The 15,250-nt window shown below is 45.9% G+C and overlaps 1 long non-coding RNA gene across 1 annotated transcript; it reads left to right on the top strand.

Moving 5' to 3' along the window:
• The first annotated feature begins 3,364 nt into the window (after positions 1-3,364).
• Positions 3,365-12,608, top strand: LOC129495863 (uncharacterized). Its single transcript, XR_008661632.1, has 3 exons — positions 3,365-3,497; positions 7,054-7,098; positions 12,453-12,608. It is a non-coding gene; the product is annotated as an uncharacterized LOC129495863 (long non-coding RNA).
• The last annotated feature ends 2,642 nt before the right edge of the window (positions 12,609-15,250 follow it).

Below are 15,250 nucleotides of genomic sequence, written 5' to 3'. Positions count from 1 at the left end.
AGAAGAAAAGTCCAGGGTGTTGGACCCTGGCTCACGGGTGCCAACGTGGCCCGGTGGACTCCCCAGAGACCCAGACCCCAGACGGGCAGATGCAATTAGCAAGAGGGTTTATTGAATGTTTGTGCAAACGGGCTCTCTGCCTCTGAGGAGGAGAAGAGCCCCGATTAGCAATTACAGGGATCTTTTAAAAGGCAAAAGGAAAGAAACTGCCTAAAGACAAAAGAACCGCGGGAGTCGCCGAGCATCCAGGTTGATTTCGGGGAGGGTCAACATGAACCTATTCAGGGACATTCCAATCAGGGTGTGTGTGGGGGAAATGGTTTTCTTATTGTAAACAGAATGCTTTTAGTTGCTAAAATTTCAGGAAGACGCCTGGATGGGCTGCCTCTGGATTAGGGCTGACCCTACTTACAAGGGGGGAGGTTTCTTCATTCCCTCCTCTTGTTTGGGCTGATTTTAACCTTAAAATCTTAGGGAACATTTATTTTTTCAGTTTGGAGGGCCCGACATTGCTGAGTTAATACCAGAGCTTGGGTAATAGACAATCTTTCTCGGATGAACTGGAGCAGCCGGTTGAGGACGCGGGGGCCGAAGGTTAGCAGCAGGAGCAGGACAACTAGAGGGCCCAGAATGGTAGAGATTAGGGTGGTCAACCAGGGAGACTGATTAAACCAGCTTTCAAACCAGCCCTGCTGGGCCTCCCGGTCCCTTTGTAATAAGGGGGGGGGGGGGATGCAAGGCAGAGCCAGCAGGATCTAGTTACATCGGGGCTGGTTCGATTAAGGGCCAGGAATGCCCCTATGATAAGATTAAACAGTCGTCCGGTCTCGGGTGACCACCGAGGGGTTGGAGTGACCGCGAAGTTAGTGGGTGCAGCACTCCCCGCGGCTAGGGCCGGGGCAGCACTTTGTTCCCCGAGGACCGCGTTAGGCCCGATCGCCACGGGGTCTGGGTGAAGAAACCTCCCCCCTTGTAAGTAGGGCCAGCCCTAATCCAGAGGCAGCCCATCCAGGCGTCTTCCTGAAATTTTAGCAACTAAAAGCATTCTGTTCACAATAAGAAAACCGTTTCCCCCCCCACACACACCCTGATTGGAATGTCCCTGAATAGGTTCATGTTGACCCTCCCCAAAATCAACCTGGATGCCATGCGACTCCCGTGGTTCTTTTGTCTTTAGGCAGTTTCTTTCCTTTTGCCTTTTAAAAGATCCCTGTAATTGCTAATCGGGGCTCTTTTCCTCCTCGGAGGCGGAGAGCCCATTTGCGCAAACGTTCAATAAACCCTCTTGCTAATTGCATCTGCCTGGCTGGGGTCTGGGTCTCTGGGGCGTCCACCGGGCCACGTTGGCACCCGTGAGCCAGGGTCCAACATGGGGATTCTATTTTTAGTTTAATTCTGAATATAAAACCATCATCTGTTCTTTCTTTGTATAACCTGAGTCCCCACGTATATCCATTGGCCCAGTGAGTAGCCCTTTTTCCGGGCTCCGTGAAGGATATCCGTAGGGGATGACACCACCCTTGGCAGGGCCCATAATTAAGGGTTTTCCATTTGCTAAATGTCGGGTGAGTATAGTTAGCCTTGACAGTGATATAATCCCAGGAGGAGGAGGGCCTCCATCCTGTATCCCCAGTAGTTTCGCACCCCCAATTTTTACAATAGAAATATTCCCCTCCTCCACAGGTGGGATTTAGCCTGCCATCTCTGTGGTGCCCGGGACAGACATAAAAGGGAAGAGTGCTTAGCATGGCCCTTCTTTCAGGCATGCCACATCCTCCCCATGGGTCTAATCCCAGTCGCCCTGGAGGGCTTTCTTGGTTAGGGGCTCTAGAGGTGTCGAAGTATCCCTCTAGGTCCCATGGGCTAGGGGCCCCTATGGTTAGCTTGCATAGGTCAGGATATAGGTTAGGCCACCAGGTTCCCACGGGGGCGGTCTTAGTTATAGACCAGACCTCGTCACCCCCAGACGTTAGTACCTGCCAGGTTAACCTTTTGAGGGCATGAGGGTCACCTTTGGCGGAGGTGAAGAGCGCTAGGAGAGGTAGGAATATAACAACTGTCATTGAACAATTTTTGAAAGTCTTATCTTGAGCGGGTTTTGGGTGCGGTGGAGCTTCCATTGGAGTGGCTCGTCCGGTCCATCCTGGCTGGCATCAGCGGTGCTCGTTGATGGGGCGCGCTGGACGTGTGAGGCGTGGACCCAAGCAGCAATGCCGTCTACCTTTAAGGCGGTTGGGGTGGTCAGTAGGACAGTATATGGCCCTTCCAGCGGGGCTCAAGCGTCCTGGACTGATGTCTCCTGACGTAGACGGAGTCCCCGATCTGGAACGGGTGTGGGCCGGTTGTGTCTCCGGGGCGGTAGACAGCCGCAAGGGGTTTCCAGACCTGGTGCTGGATAATCTGGAGCGCCTTTAGCCTGTCCTGGCTTGATTTCGGTGAAGTCTACTTCCCAATTAGTTCCGGGTCTTTCTCCCCTCATCCTGGTTCCCTCAGGCATCTTGAGGTGTTTGGTATTTACCTTAGCACAAGGTACACAAGCGTCGGTTACCTGTTGGATCAGGGAGGGGAGTTTGGGAATGTAATAGGTCTGACCTTCTCTCCGGAGGAGTGCTTTTAATTTTTTGTGTCCGAGGTGAGTCCGTCGGTGGAGGTGAGTCACCAGTTCTTTGGCCCTTTTCTGGGGCAGGACCGTCTTCCCTTGGTGTTTCCAGACCTTCATTTGCTCGTCATATTTTGCCCCTATTTGCTGGACGATATCTAGGTCGCTGTCTGAGTACTCGAGAGAGAGTTGCCCCGGTGTCCGGACAGCCTCTGGTACTTGTAGGGAGAGGCCTGTGGGCCTAGTGCAGCGGCCCGTGCTGTCTCATCGGCCATCCTGTTCCCCTCTGCTACTGGGTCATTGCCTCGCTGAAGCCCAGGACAGTGAATTATACTCAGTTTTCTCGGCAGAAAGAGGGAATGGAGAAGATCTTGTATTTCTTCTCTGTTTTTGATGTTTTTACCTGCTGAGGTTAGGAGACCCCTTCTACGGTATATTTCTCCATGAACATGGGCAGTTGCAAAAGCATATCTGCTGTCAGTATAAATGTTGACCTTTTTGTCCTTAGCCTTTCTTAGGGCCTGAGTTAGGGCTATAAGCTCTGCCCTTTGAGCTGAAGTCCCAGGCTCTAAGGCACTGGCCCAAATGACAGCTTTCCCATCTACCACGGCTGCCCCGGCTTTACGCTCACCATTTCGTAGAAAGCTACTCCCATCGGTGTACCAGGTTGCTTCAGCATCTGGCAACGGCTGGTCCGTCAAGTCCCCTCTGGTGCCATGGACTTCAGCTAGGATCTTTTACACAATCCTGTTCTGTCCTAGCCGCCAGGAGCAAATCATCCACGTACTGCAGAAGGACGAGGTCCGGATGGCCAACTCGGAAATCTGCCAAATCCCGATGCAAGGCCTCATCGAACAAAGTGGGGGAGTTTTTGAATCCCTGCGGCAGCCTTGTCCAAGTGAGTTGTCCTGAGAATCCTGTCTCAGGATCTTTCCATTCAAAAGCAAAAATAGGCTGGCTTTGAGAGCTTAACCTCAGGCAAAAGAATGCATCTTTTAGATCTAACACCGTATACCAGACATGGCTTGGGGGTAAGGTGCTGAGCAAGTTGTAGGGATTTGGCACCGTGGGATGTATGTCCTCTGTCCTCCAGTTAACCTCTCGTAAATCTTGTACCGGCCGGTAATCTCCTGTGCCGGGTTTTTTTACGGGTAATAGAGGAGTATTCCAGGGCGACTGGCAAGGTATTAAAATGCCCAATTGTAATAGTCTCTGTATATGTGGCCGAATGCCTTCTTTGGCCTCTTTACTCATTGAATATTGCCGGATCGATATGGGGGTGGCCGAGGGTTTTAAGTTTATAATTATGGGCGGCTGGTTTACAGCTAGTCCCATTCCGGCCGTTTCCACCCAGGCCTGAGGGTAGTTAGTGAGCCATTCAGAATCCAGGGGCTGCACGGACGGTGGAGAGTCCTCGTGCAGCCGGTGTTCATCCTCTAGGCGCAAGGTCAGTACCTGGAGGGGCTGCCCTCCCGCGCCAGTAATAGTGGCCCCTTTTTGCTGAAAATGTATCTGGGCCCCTACTTTTGAAAGAAGGTCTCTGCCTAGGAGAGGGTAAGGGCCGTCTGGGACCAATAAGAAGGAATGCGTTACTTGCCCAGTGCTCAGGTGGGCCTTCCGTTCGGTTGTCCATCGATATAACTTGCCTCCAGTTGCCCCCTGAACCCAAGACGTTTTAGAGCTCAAGGGTCCTTTTGCCTCAGTTAAAACTGAATGTTGAGCTCCCGTATCGACCAGGAAGGTCACCGGCTGTACCCCCACTTTAAGGGTTATCCAAGGCTCGGGGGGGGGTTCCTGGCCCTGACACCCCTAATCTTCATCTTCTAGGGACAAAACAGGAATGGGCTTCTTTTTAGGTCCCTGCGTTTGGCCCTTCCTTGGGCAATCTTTAACCCAATGTCCTTTTTCCTTGCAGTAGGCACACTGGTCTCGTTCAACCCGTGGTCCTCTTTTGTCTCCCAGGTCCCTACTCTGTCCTGACTTACTCTGCCCTGAGCCCTGTACTACGGTGGCCAGTATAGCCTTCTATTAACCTCTGCAGAAAACCTGCCGGCGTCTCATCTTTTCCCTGCACTATAGCACGTACCTTTGCCAAATTGGTGGGGCGACGCCCTGCCCCTTTGAGACCCGCTAGGAGTACCTGGCGATAGAGACGGAGCCGCTCCCTACCAGCAACAGTGTCGTAGTCCCAGGTCGGGCGAACCAAGGGGAAAACATCCTCAATCTCATTAGGCAGCCGGGTCGGCCTCCCATCCGCCCCCGGGACGTTTTTCCGAGCTTCGAGTAGACGCGCTGTCTCCTCCGTGGTGAGGAGAGTCTGCAGGAGCTGTTGGCGGTCATCCCAGGTCTGCTGGTGGGTCAACAGAATTGACTCAATTAATCCGGTTAGCGCCTGGGGGTCTCGGGAGAAGGAGGGGTTATGAGTTTTCCAGTTGTAAAGGTCAGAGGCAGAGAACGGCCAATATTGCATCTGGCCGCCTGCTGATCGGAGGGGAAATGCCTGGGAGGTCCAGACTCTTCCGACTCTCCCCCGCGCTCTCGCCGAAAGCGGAGGCGACTGGCGAGCGGGGGTGAAGCGAGGGGTTGCCCCTCTGCCCCCGTAGAGTCGGGGGACGGAGCTGAGGGAGCGGAGGGAGAGGTAGGGGCCTCCGAGCGGGGCGTTGGGGGTTGGGCATAAGGGGGAGGGGAGGAGTCCAAGAGAAGGAGACTGTCCTGGTCCCCTGGGAGCACAGGCGGCTCCTTAGGTTTTGATTCAGGAAATTTTAGGGGGCAAAGGGTGGATGGGGAGTAGGGACGGGGAATTGGGGGAGTGTGGCAGGGAGGGAGTGAGGGTCTCGGGCCCGGTCCCCCTTGAGAAGGGATAAAGCATTTTATCCAGGGGGGTGGATTCTTAGCGAGATCCTCCCATACTATGATGTACGGCACCTGATCGAGGTGTCCATTGGGTCCTGGCTGGAAGACCAGGGCCTTCACCTGCAAGATAATGTCAATATTAAAAGCTCCGTTCCTGGGCCCCCCGACGTTGAAAGCCGGCCACTCTGAGGAGCAGAAGGTGACCCATCTTCGTCTTCTGACTTCGACCGAAAGATCGTGTGCCCGGCCGGCGACTTCTTTCCAGTGATCTAGAGTGAGGCTTAAAGGGGTGGTTACAGTCTGCCCCAGGGGTGTAGAGAAGGGGTGAGCGGTGAGGAGGAGGACAGGAGAGGAAGAAAAACACGGAACGAACAGACGCACACGAACGACAGGACTGGCGCGGCAGATTCAGACGGGAGCGGTCGCGAACCACGACCCTCCCCGAAGAGGAGGGAGTGCCGGGGCTCCGTTCCTCTTCCAGACCACTCCGGAGTCCGACTCCGGAGGGGGACCAGGGGTCTCGGGCACGTCTGCCTCCCCCGCTGGTCCAAATACAGAACACAGAGTACAGCGTCCTGCAGGCACAATACAGACCCGGCACAAAACAGACCCGGCCATTCAGACAAACGGACGAGACAGATAGGACATTTAGCGAGCTCGGTCTTACCTCCTGCCAGTCTTAGGATTGAGTCTGGGGCGTCTCAGATCCCGGACGAGCCCCCAAATGTTGGACCCTGGCTCACGGGTGCCAACGTGGCCCGGTGGACGCCCCAGAGACCCAGACCCCAGACAGGCAGATGCAATTAGCAAGAGGGTTTACTGAACGTTTGCGCAAACGGGCTCTCCGCCTCCGAGGAGGAAAAAAGCCCCGATTAGCAATTACAGGGATCTTTTAAAAGGCAAAAGGAAAGAAACTGCCTAAAGACAAAAGAACCGCGGGAGTCGCCAAGCATCCAGGTTGATTTCCAGGTTGATTTCGGGGAGGGTCAACATGAACCTATTCAGGGACATTCCAATCAGGGTGTGTGTGGGGGAAATGGTTTTCTTATTGTAAACAGAATGCTTTTAGTTGCTAAAATTTCAGGAAGACGCCTGGATGGGCTGCCTCTGGATTAGGGCTGACCCTACTTACAAGGGGGGAGGTTTCTTCAAGGGGCAATTTCAGGTATGGCCTATTTCAAATAAATGCTCAACTCACGTTTCCAGGAACACATTCTCACCATCTTCCCATTCTGCATTTTGTATTCTAGCTTTTCTATTATGTCAAAGATGGCTCCTGGAACCCCCAGGCTTAGGATCCTTAGCTTAAAAAATCCAATGTGAAGAAAGTCTCTTTCCTGATACTTTTGGCAAAAGTTATGATTCTGGTTCTCCTGTCCTTGTTCCCTACTTTAAAGCAGTAGCTATGGTTAGAGGTATATGGTGTTCAGTTTTCATACACCATGCCTGGACCTGAAGGGGCAAGGGCAGGGAATGGGTCCCAAACCTGGAGGCACAGAAGGAGGCTAGACTGAGGCTGTGACCTTTATTAGGGACATAGGCTGAAAATATGATCTGGGTAAGGAACAAATACCCAAAACTTCCTCTTCTCCCTCCTGCAGGTTTTCTGCAGAAGCTCCCTATTTGATGAACCTCCAGGAAGCCAGGTAAGGAATCTCATTGTTGTAGCCCATAAGGTCAGCTTCTGGAGTGCAAAGTTGGGTGAAGGATGAAAAGTGGGTCTGAAAGAGGAACAGACAAGTATTTCATTTCTCAATTTTATTTACATTCTATTCATGAGACAAATGAGGGAAATATCCATGAGATGTCAGAACATATGCCATTGTCTAAATTCCTATACTGCAACATTGCCTGCCAGACATCTGTAATAAAAACCTCCTGAAGTAAATGGGATTGTGAACCTACGTGACAGCAGCATCTGTGACGTCCACTGAGGTGTCATCTTGGTTTGGGGTTATAGTTTTTGTTCCTTCATTTACTAGCTCCATGAAACCTTGAACAAACCAGATAACCCCTCAGAGGTGGAGTTTCCCATTTTTAATATGGAGATAACATTTCCCCTGCCCATCTAATGATATCTGCTACTCAGTACAAATGAAAAATTGGATGTGAAAGGATTTGGAGAATGATGAAATACTAATTTTATATTGATTATTTCATATTTATATGCAAACATAAGAAATATATTAATGTGTTTTATTTATGGGTATGAATTTTTATAATTCTTACGCCAGGAAAAGTTCCAAAGCCCATTTGACTCTTTTCCATATGTGGCAGTATTTTTTACCATGTGAAAGTTGAAATGAATAATGAAAGATTAACCTCCAATTTACTCCAGACTTGCAGTAACGAGATGATTTACTATAAAAGTTAAAGTTTTCTGCCTGACAAGTGAGTCACTGTGCTTATTATGTGTTTACAAGTAGGCAAAAGCACAAAACATCCCCATGTGTCCCAGTGAGTTATGAAAGTCCTTTAAGAGCAGCACATTGGCCATGGATCTTCTCCTATCTCTCCCCTGCAGTTCGCTGAGAATGTTTTCCATAATATAGCTGAGCTTATCACAATTCATTTCTCCGCTACTGGCTCCTGGGATGATTGCCTAGATTTCTAAACCGCAGATTGGAAACTGTGGTTTGATAAAAAATTAGAGAAAATGGCCCCATTCCCCTCACCCTGTCTCACCCCTTCCTTCTCTTCACCCCCCAACCCCATTCATCCCTCTCTAAATATTCTGGTCCCTAAGACTCTTTTGATCAGATTAATTTATTGTCCTAGTTTCTTGGGAATTCAGCAGTGATATCCTCCATGAGAACAGCAAGAGTATACATGTGTTGAGAACTCTACGTCAGATATTTTACTTAATGCCCCCCCACCACAGTCCTATGAAATAGATTATGTCCATTGTACATAAAAGAGCTAAAGTTTGGAGAGGCTAAAGGCAGAAAAAGACTTGAACTCAAATATCTGAGTCTAAAGCCTGTGACTCTAACCACCATACTGAATAGACTTTCTGTTTCCATTTTGTTCCAGCAGTTTCTTTTTCCTTCTCTCTCTCTTTGTAAACCTGATTGATCGCTATTGAGAAATGGGTCTCACTAGGGTCAGGAGTCAGGAGAAATTTTGTTCCTCTAGTTTCAGGAGACACTTGCTTATGCGTTACTGATACAGTGCAGATACTTTACTGGGAAAGAAACGGTCACTATCCCCTGAGGACCCCACGTTGACAGCAGAGCAGAGAACAAGCATATTGAATTGTTGTTCTCTGTCAATCACTATGAAGTCTACATTCTAATTATGATATCACATAAAATTCAAGGCCGTAAGCAAGGTAAATGGTCAAGAGGCAGCAGGATAGCCTCACAATCACTATTATGACAAAAATATAACACAGGATTTTTAAAAATAAAAACAAAAGAGAATGCTAAATGGTTAGGAATCTATGAAAGTTATTTTTTATTGGGGTATAACTGCCACACAATGAATGTAACATTAATTTTAGGTGTACAACATAGTGATTCAATAAGTGTATGTATTACACCATCTTACTGCAAATACAGCTACCATCTGTCACCATATGACACGATTACAATGCCATGAACTATACCCGCTGTGTTGTACCTTTCATCCTCACAACCTATTCATTCCATAACTAGAAGCCTATATCCCCTACTTCCCTTCACCCATGTAGCCCATCCCCCACCCCTTTCTCCCTCTGATAACCGTCAGTTTGTTCTCTGTATTTATATCACCTACTTAAAAATTTTGTTTGTTTTGTTTTTTAGATCCACAGCAAGTGAAATAATATGTCATTCTCTGTTGACTAACTGCATTTAGTCCGTATATGCAATTTAGCCTATTTTTCCTACATAATGACTCTAAGAAGTTAACCCCAATGATATAAAATTTACTCCTGGTTATGCTCTCAATCAATTTCATGCTGTTCACACTTTCATTTACTTCTTAAGTACTTTGGAGAACTGTATGAGGAAAAAAAGAGTACATCATAAGGATAGTGAACAATTTAATAGGAAGGAAAAAACACTTGAATCATTTGTTAATCCTTTCAATATTTTTGTTAAATGCCTAATTTTTGCTAGCTGCTGGGAGTATAGGAAAGCTTCTAGTCTAATAGGGGATCCAGGGATATGCACTACAACATAGTGAGTGTTACAGTAGGGGCTAAGAAGTGTGGGTGGGCTTGACTGATGCTAGCTCAATCTTGCAGCATCCAGGAAAATGTCCAAGAACATTTGCTGCCTCCTCTGAGATCTGGTAGCTGAGTAGGCACTAATCAACTGGTAGAGGGTATTTCAGGCTGAGGGGCAGCACATAGAAAAGCCTGGCTCCATTTTAAGGAAATGAAAGTAGTTCAGTGTTGTTGGAACTGACTGTAAGGAAGGAAGTGGCAGAAGATAAAGATTGGAAAGAAGTAGAAGTTAAATCTTAGAGAGTCTCTTAACTAAGATAAATAATTTGGACTTTTTTGGTGAGGTCAATAAACAGCCATCAAAAAGTTTTAAGCAAGTGAATGACATGATCAAAATTGTGCTTTAGGAAATTACTCTTGCCTCACTGTCCAAGAGGACACTGGTGTGGGTTGATGAACTGGTGAGATGACACTGACCTTCATCTCTGAGGAGGCTGAGCCCTGATTTATCTTGCCCATTAAACTCTACGTATGGCAGACTCATGTTCATATTAAATATCAATTCCAGTAAAGACAATTTTTCCCCGTCAGAATGGAAGATGTCCATTATAATCCACCTACCCTAAAAAGTTGGCTGATCTCCTTGGTCTCCGCTGCTAGCAGGTTAGGCATGCAAGAGTAGCATTAGCTAGGTCAGACGGAGCCTGTGCAAGCCTCTGTCTCTGCCACATAACCACTCTGCTCCTGGGCCCTTTGTCCAGCACAGAGACAAACCGACAAGAGAAACTACCTCATATACCCAGGATGAATCAATCTTGCCCTCGGGATGTTGAGATACCCCTTTGCAGCATATGTTTTCTGTGGGCAATTAGCTCCATACTTTGTGCCCACTCCTATGGGTGAGTCTACGTACCTCTTCCCAGACTCTATCCCTAGTTTTCCAGTCCTACGCCTTCCAGACTCTAGACCAGTCATCCATACAAAATGGATAATCAAGTTTTCTGCTCATCAATTTCCTACTGGGTAAGAATTAAGCAATTATCACACCTACTGGCAACCTGCTTGCTAGCAAATCCTCATATTAGCTCTCTGCATGTCCCTTCTACTTTCTTCATGTCCTTCACTCATGATCTCCGGGATTATATGCAAGCCCTTTGTGTTAAGTTGTTCTTCCAAGGAAGCTCAGGTTAAAATAGTTGGTATAAGGAGTAGCCCTAAAAATACACCATCAGGATGGGATTTTCAAGCTATATTGTGAGTGGTAGTCACTAGTGCCCTGCAGTGGGTGCATAAGAATTGGTTGAATATTCATCCCAGCCTGTAAAATTTTAACTGTAAAACCATAATAATGACAGCTATCAGGAAAGTGCCCCCAATGTTCTAGATTTATTTTCTCTTTCTCGATAGATTGGAGCTCAATGGACAAAAACAGAGGTAAATCACTATGTTGTCACACACTTGTGAGCATCTGGTAGGAAAGCTGTATCTGGAGAGCTATTAATGCCAGGTAGATAGCTCAATAGATGCTGCAAGTGACCAGGTATATTAGTGGCCTGTGAAATATTTCAGTGTTTCCTTTTTTCTGATAATTTAGTAAGTGATGGCCTTTTTCGCCTTCATCGATTTCATGTTCCAAATCAGTGAAACACTACCTGGATACCTACAATTGAATAGCCTGGGGGGAGCTTTAAAAACTGATGCGTGTACTCCATTATTTAAATCAAAACCCCTACAAGTCGAGCCAAGATGTCTATATTTTAAAAGCTTGTCACATGGTTGTAATGTGCCGCCAGAGTTGATGCTTGACACTTCTAGACCAAAAGATAGAGGAAGGGAGAGAGGAACTTGCATGTATTGAGCAAGCACTATTATTGGCCTCTTCCCTCTCTTTTAATATCCATGCAGTTTCAATAATGAGGTTATGGGAAAATGTAATCAGAATTCTTCTTGGGGGAACATTCCATCAGTTTGGTAGAAACACTTTGTTAAGTATTTGATGCTTAGAGTAAAAGAGGAGTCCTCCCAAAAGGCATGCTCAAAACAAAGTAGTTTCCAAAATTGCATGCATATGACAAAGAGAGAAATTAGATGTCCTTTGAAGGGTTGGAGAGGAGAATGAAGAGTAAAGCATCCAAATCCTCCATGGACTGAACTCCTGGTACTTGGGGTAAGAACACCTTGTTGACACAGAATAAATATGAAGGTTTCTGCCCAGGTGACATAGTCAGTATCAAAGCGGGAGCTGGAGGGACAAGGATGTCCCTGCTGAGGTCTGGGTCTCAACTGTCATTAATGGTTAATATTCACTGAGAATAATGTAGATATACAGGAATTGGAAAAAGGTATTGAAAGATGCTGTCGCATTGTGATGTAAGAGAGTCTACTGATGTTCACCTTGGTGTTAGGCTCACAACTAGAGCTACATTTATGGGACCCCACAAAGAGCCATTATGACCCAAAATGCCCCTCCAGAGGGCTAAGCTCCTGGAAAGTAATCATGAACTAGCACTTTCTGAAGAGTGCTCTGTGGAAATTGAGTTCTAAGGATATTAAGTGCAAAAACTTAACAAGGGTTCCATGGCCAAGGATGTCTTGCAAATGGACTAAATGAAAGGATCTCCAAAGTATGCTAAATGGGTGCAGTGATACTCCAAGAGGGAGGAATAGGCTGTCACTTTCTGTGCATGTTTTCATGAAATGTCTCAAGACCCAAACTCCCTGAGAGTCATTTGGGAGACGTCACTACAGACCTAGATACAAATGACTGGTAACACATTGATGTTTTTGCAAGAGACCAGGCCTAAGTACATAAGGACACTCGCTAACACATTTTTTTTAATTTTTTTTAAGATTTTATTCATTCATTCATGAGAGACAAGGAGAGAGAGAGAGGCAGAGACACCGGCAGAGGGAGAAGCAGGCTCCACGCAGGGAGCCCCACGTGGGACTCAATCCTGGGTCTCCAGGATCACACCCTGGGCTGAAGGCAGCGCTCAACCGCTGAGCCACCAGGGATGCCCATCACTAACACATTTTAAATTGCCTTCTTTTTCAATCAAAAATAAAAGTAAGTTGTTTATCCTTTTAATATCTTTTGCTAGAAATAAACCTCTTGCAAAACAAGCTGTTAACCTGGCAGATGCATAATGTATTTTGTAGATGTTTATCCTCCAGTGGTTGTACATGATGTAATGACTCTGTAGGATTTATTTCACTGGCTCCTCGAAACTCAAATTCCCTGTTGGGAGTTGTAGTAATATATATGAAAACAGTAGGGAACCCAAAGTAAAGAATTCATCCTGCCGAGTTTCTCCCATTGTACAGTCATGATGTGATTCCATAAGTTGAATGAAAACTCAGAAGCAGTTAACATTTTTACAGCAGGGTCAGAAATAAATTGTGTTTCCAGATCAAGTTACCTTTACTGAAGTGGAAAGTGTGTGATGGATGTAGTTATTCAGTAGGAGACGGGAGACCTGAATTCTAGTCCCAGTGAAGCCATATTCTTGCTAGGTGACTTTGGCCAAATGCTGAGCTTTCTCATCCGTGAAGTGAGGATTTGATGAGCCTGGATGGAAGTCTTCCAGATTGAATATAGAAGGTGTACTGGATAATAAATGTAAGCCATTCCAAAGTTACTAGAGAAAACGTTAAAACTCAGAACCTACCAAAAGGGGCCTCCTTAGGAAAGTTCCCTTCTTAAGAAAGAGGCTCCAGAATTTTCTACAGCCATGATGCTCTCAGCAGGCCTGGGATAAGGACAGAGGGATGCTCAGTTTGAGAAAACATTCTTGGGACTCATTTTACTCCACAGTATGCCGGGAAAATGGTGAGAGGTCCAGGCCCTGAGTCCCACATGATGTTGCTGGCCAGCTCTGACCCTTCACTTGAATGTCTAGCCGTGATGCTCCTGCCCTTTACGGGGCCAGGCTATCACCCTGTCTTCCTGCTCAGTCCTCACCAGCACACCTGCCGCTGTCCCTGACTTAAAGTTTGCCACCTTCCTTCCCTCTGCCTGTTACTTCATCATGGACTACTGGAGATCTCCCAAGAGAGAAAATGTTTTTCTGGGGGTTGTGAAGAGCTCAGCCTTTATAAGTGCAACAAGCTTTGTCCCATCACCCAAGAATGGTCACCATACCCTTTATTAGAAGTAGTAAGACAACAATATGATTGGATTTTACCATATTAAATTCTCAATAATTCACCTAACTTTGTCCTCCAAATAAAATGTCTTCTGTCTGAATTAGAAGGTTGGAGTGCCCAGAGTATATATAATATAGACAGAGCTCTCCCAGGGATTCTAGCATTCTCTCCTTCATCTCAACTCTCTTTTAATGAAACAGGCCTGTGTGCCTCCTTGATCCTTCAACTCTGAACATAAAGAAGCAGACCACTTTTGTTAGCCTCAGCAATGTTTGAAAGGCTCATTGCATTTTGAGCTTCAGTTTTCCTGTGTGAAGTTACAGAAATAACTATAATAAAATACACTTTTTCTCATGAGACCTTTTCCCATTTTAGATATCTCCTTCTAAAATGTCTCTCTCATAATACCATACCTCCATAATTCAAGCCCTCCTGATACCTGATATAACCTCTAGTGTGATCTCTCCATGTCAATTCCTGTCCCTTCCTACCCATTATTCACACAGCAACTAGAGAGATCTTTCAGAAGTCTGATCAGGACTTGTCCCACTGAAAACTCTCTTGGCTTCAATTGCTCTTAGGGTGGATTCCAAAACTTATAACATGGCCCACAAGAGCTTATAGTCTGAAGTAATCCTGACACCACATCAAATCTCAACTCTGGCTATTTACCCCCCTTCCCAAAACTTCCATCCCAGTGATCTCCTCTGCCATGCCTTGCTGCTTTCTGCAACAGAACATATGCTGGTCCTCCAGCCTGTGACCCTCTTTGCCCCCATTTCTTTACTTCACTGGTTACAAATCTTCATGTAGGTTACAAGTATGTCACTTCCTTAGGTTGGGGAGTATATGATCAATATTTAGAACACTATCTGAAATTTATTTTAATAAATGGTGTATGTGTGTGTGGTCACACTCTAGTTATACTTTTACATTTTATATTCTTTCAACAGGAAGCAAATTTTTTGACACCATTTCTTGAATGGCCATCCCTCCCTCACTATGAATGCCACTTTCCCTGTATTTCTTAAAACCAATGTGCATTTAAGTTTGTATATATACTCTTTTCTTCCATTGAGCTTTTGTGTCTATTTCTGCAACATTACCACACTGTGTTAATTACCATGTAACTTTATAATAAATTTTTATTTATTTTTTATAATAAATTTTGTATATAATATATACAAAAATATAATAAATTTTTTTGTATCTGGTAAAGAGAGCCCTCCTCTCCTTATTAATCTTTCTTTTTCAAAAATACTTTCTTTTTAGCTCTTTAGACTTCCATTGGACTTTTAGGATCAATTTATCAAGTTTTTTGAGAAAACTTTTTTGAGATATTGATTAGAACTCCATTGAATTTTGCAGATAAATTTTGGGAAATTTTAGATATTTCTGAATTTTCATCCAGAAGTTAGCATATGCTTCTATTTCATGTAAATCTTCCTTTATGCCCTTCAATAAAGTTTTATAATATTCTCCACAAAGATCTTAAGCATCTA

Source organism: Nyctereutes procyonoides, unplaced genomic scaffold (assembly GCF_905146905.1).
Source record: "Nyctereutes procyonoides isolate TBG_1078 unplaced genomic scaffold, NYPRO_anot_genome, whole genome shotgun sequence".
Classification (NCBI taxonomy): Eukaryota; Metazoa; Chordata; class Mammalia; order Carnivora; family Canidae; genus Nyctereutes; species Nyctereutes procyonoides.
This window is presented reverse-complemented; position numbering and strand designations above follow the sequence as displayed.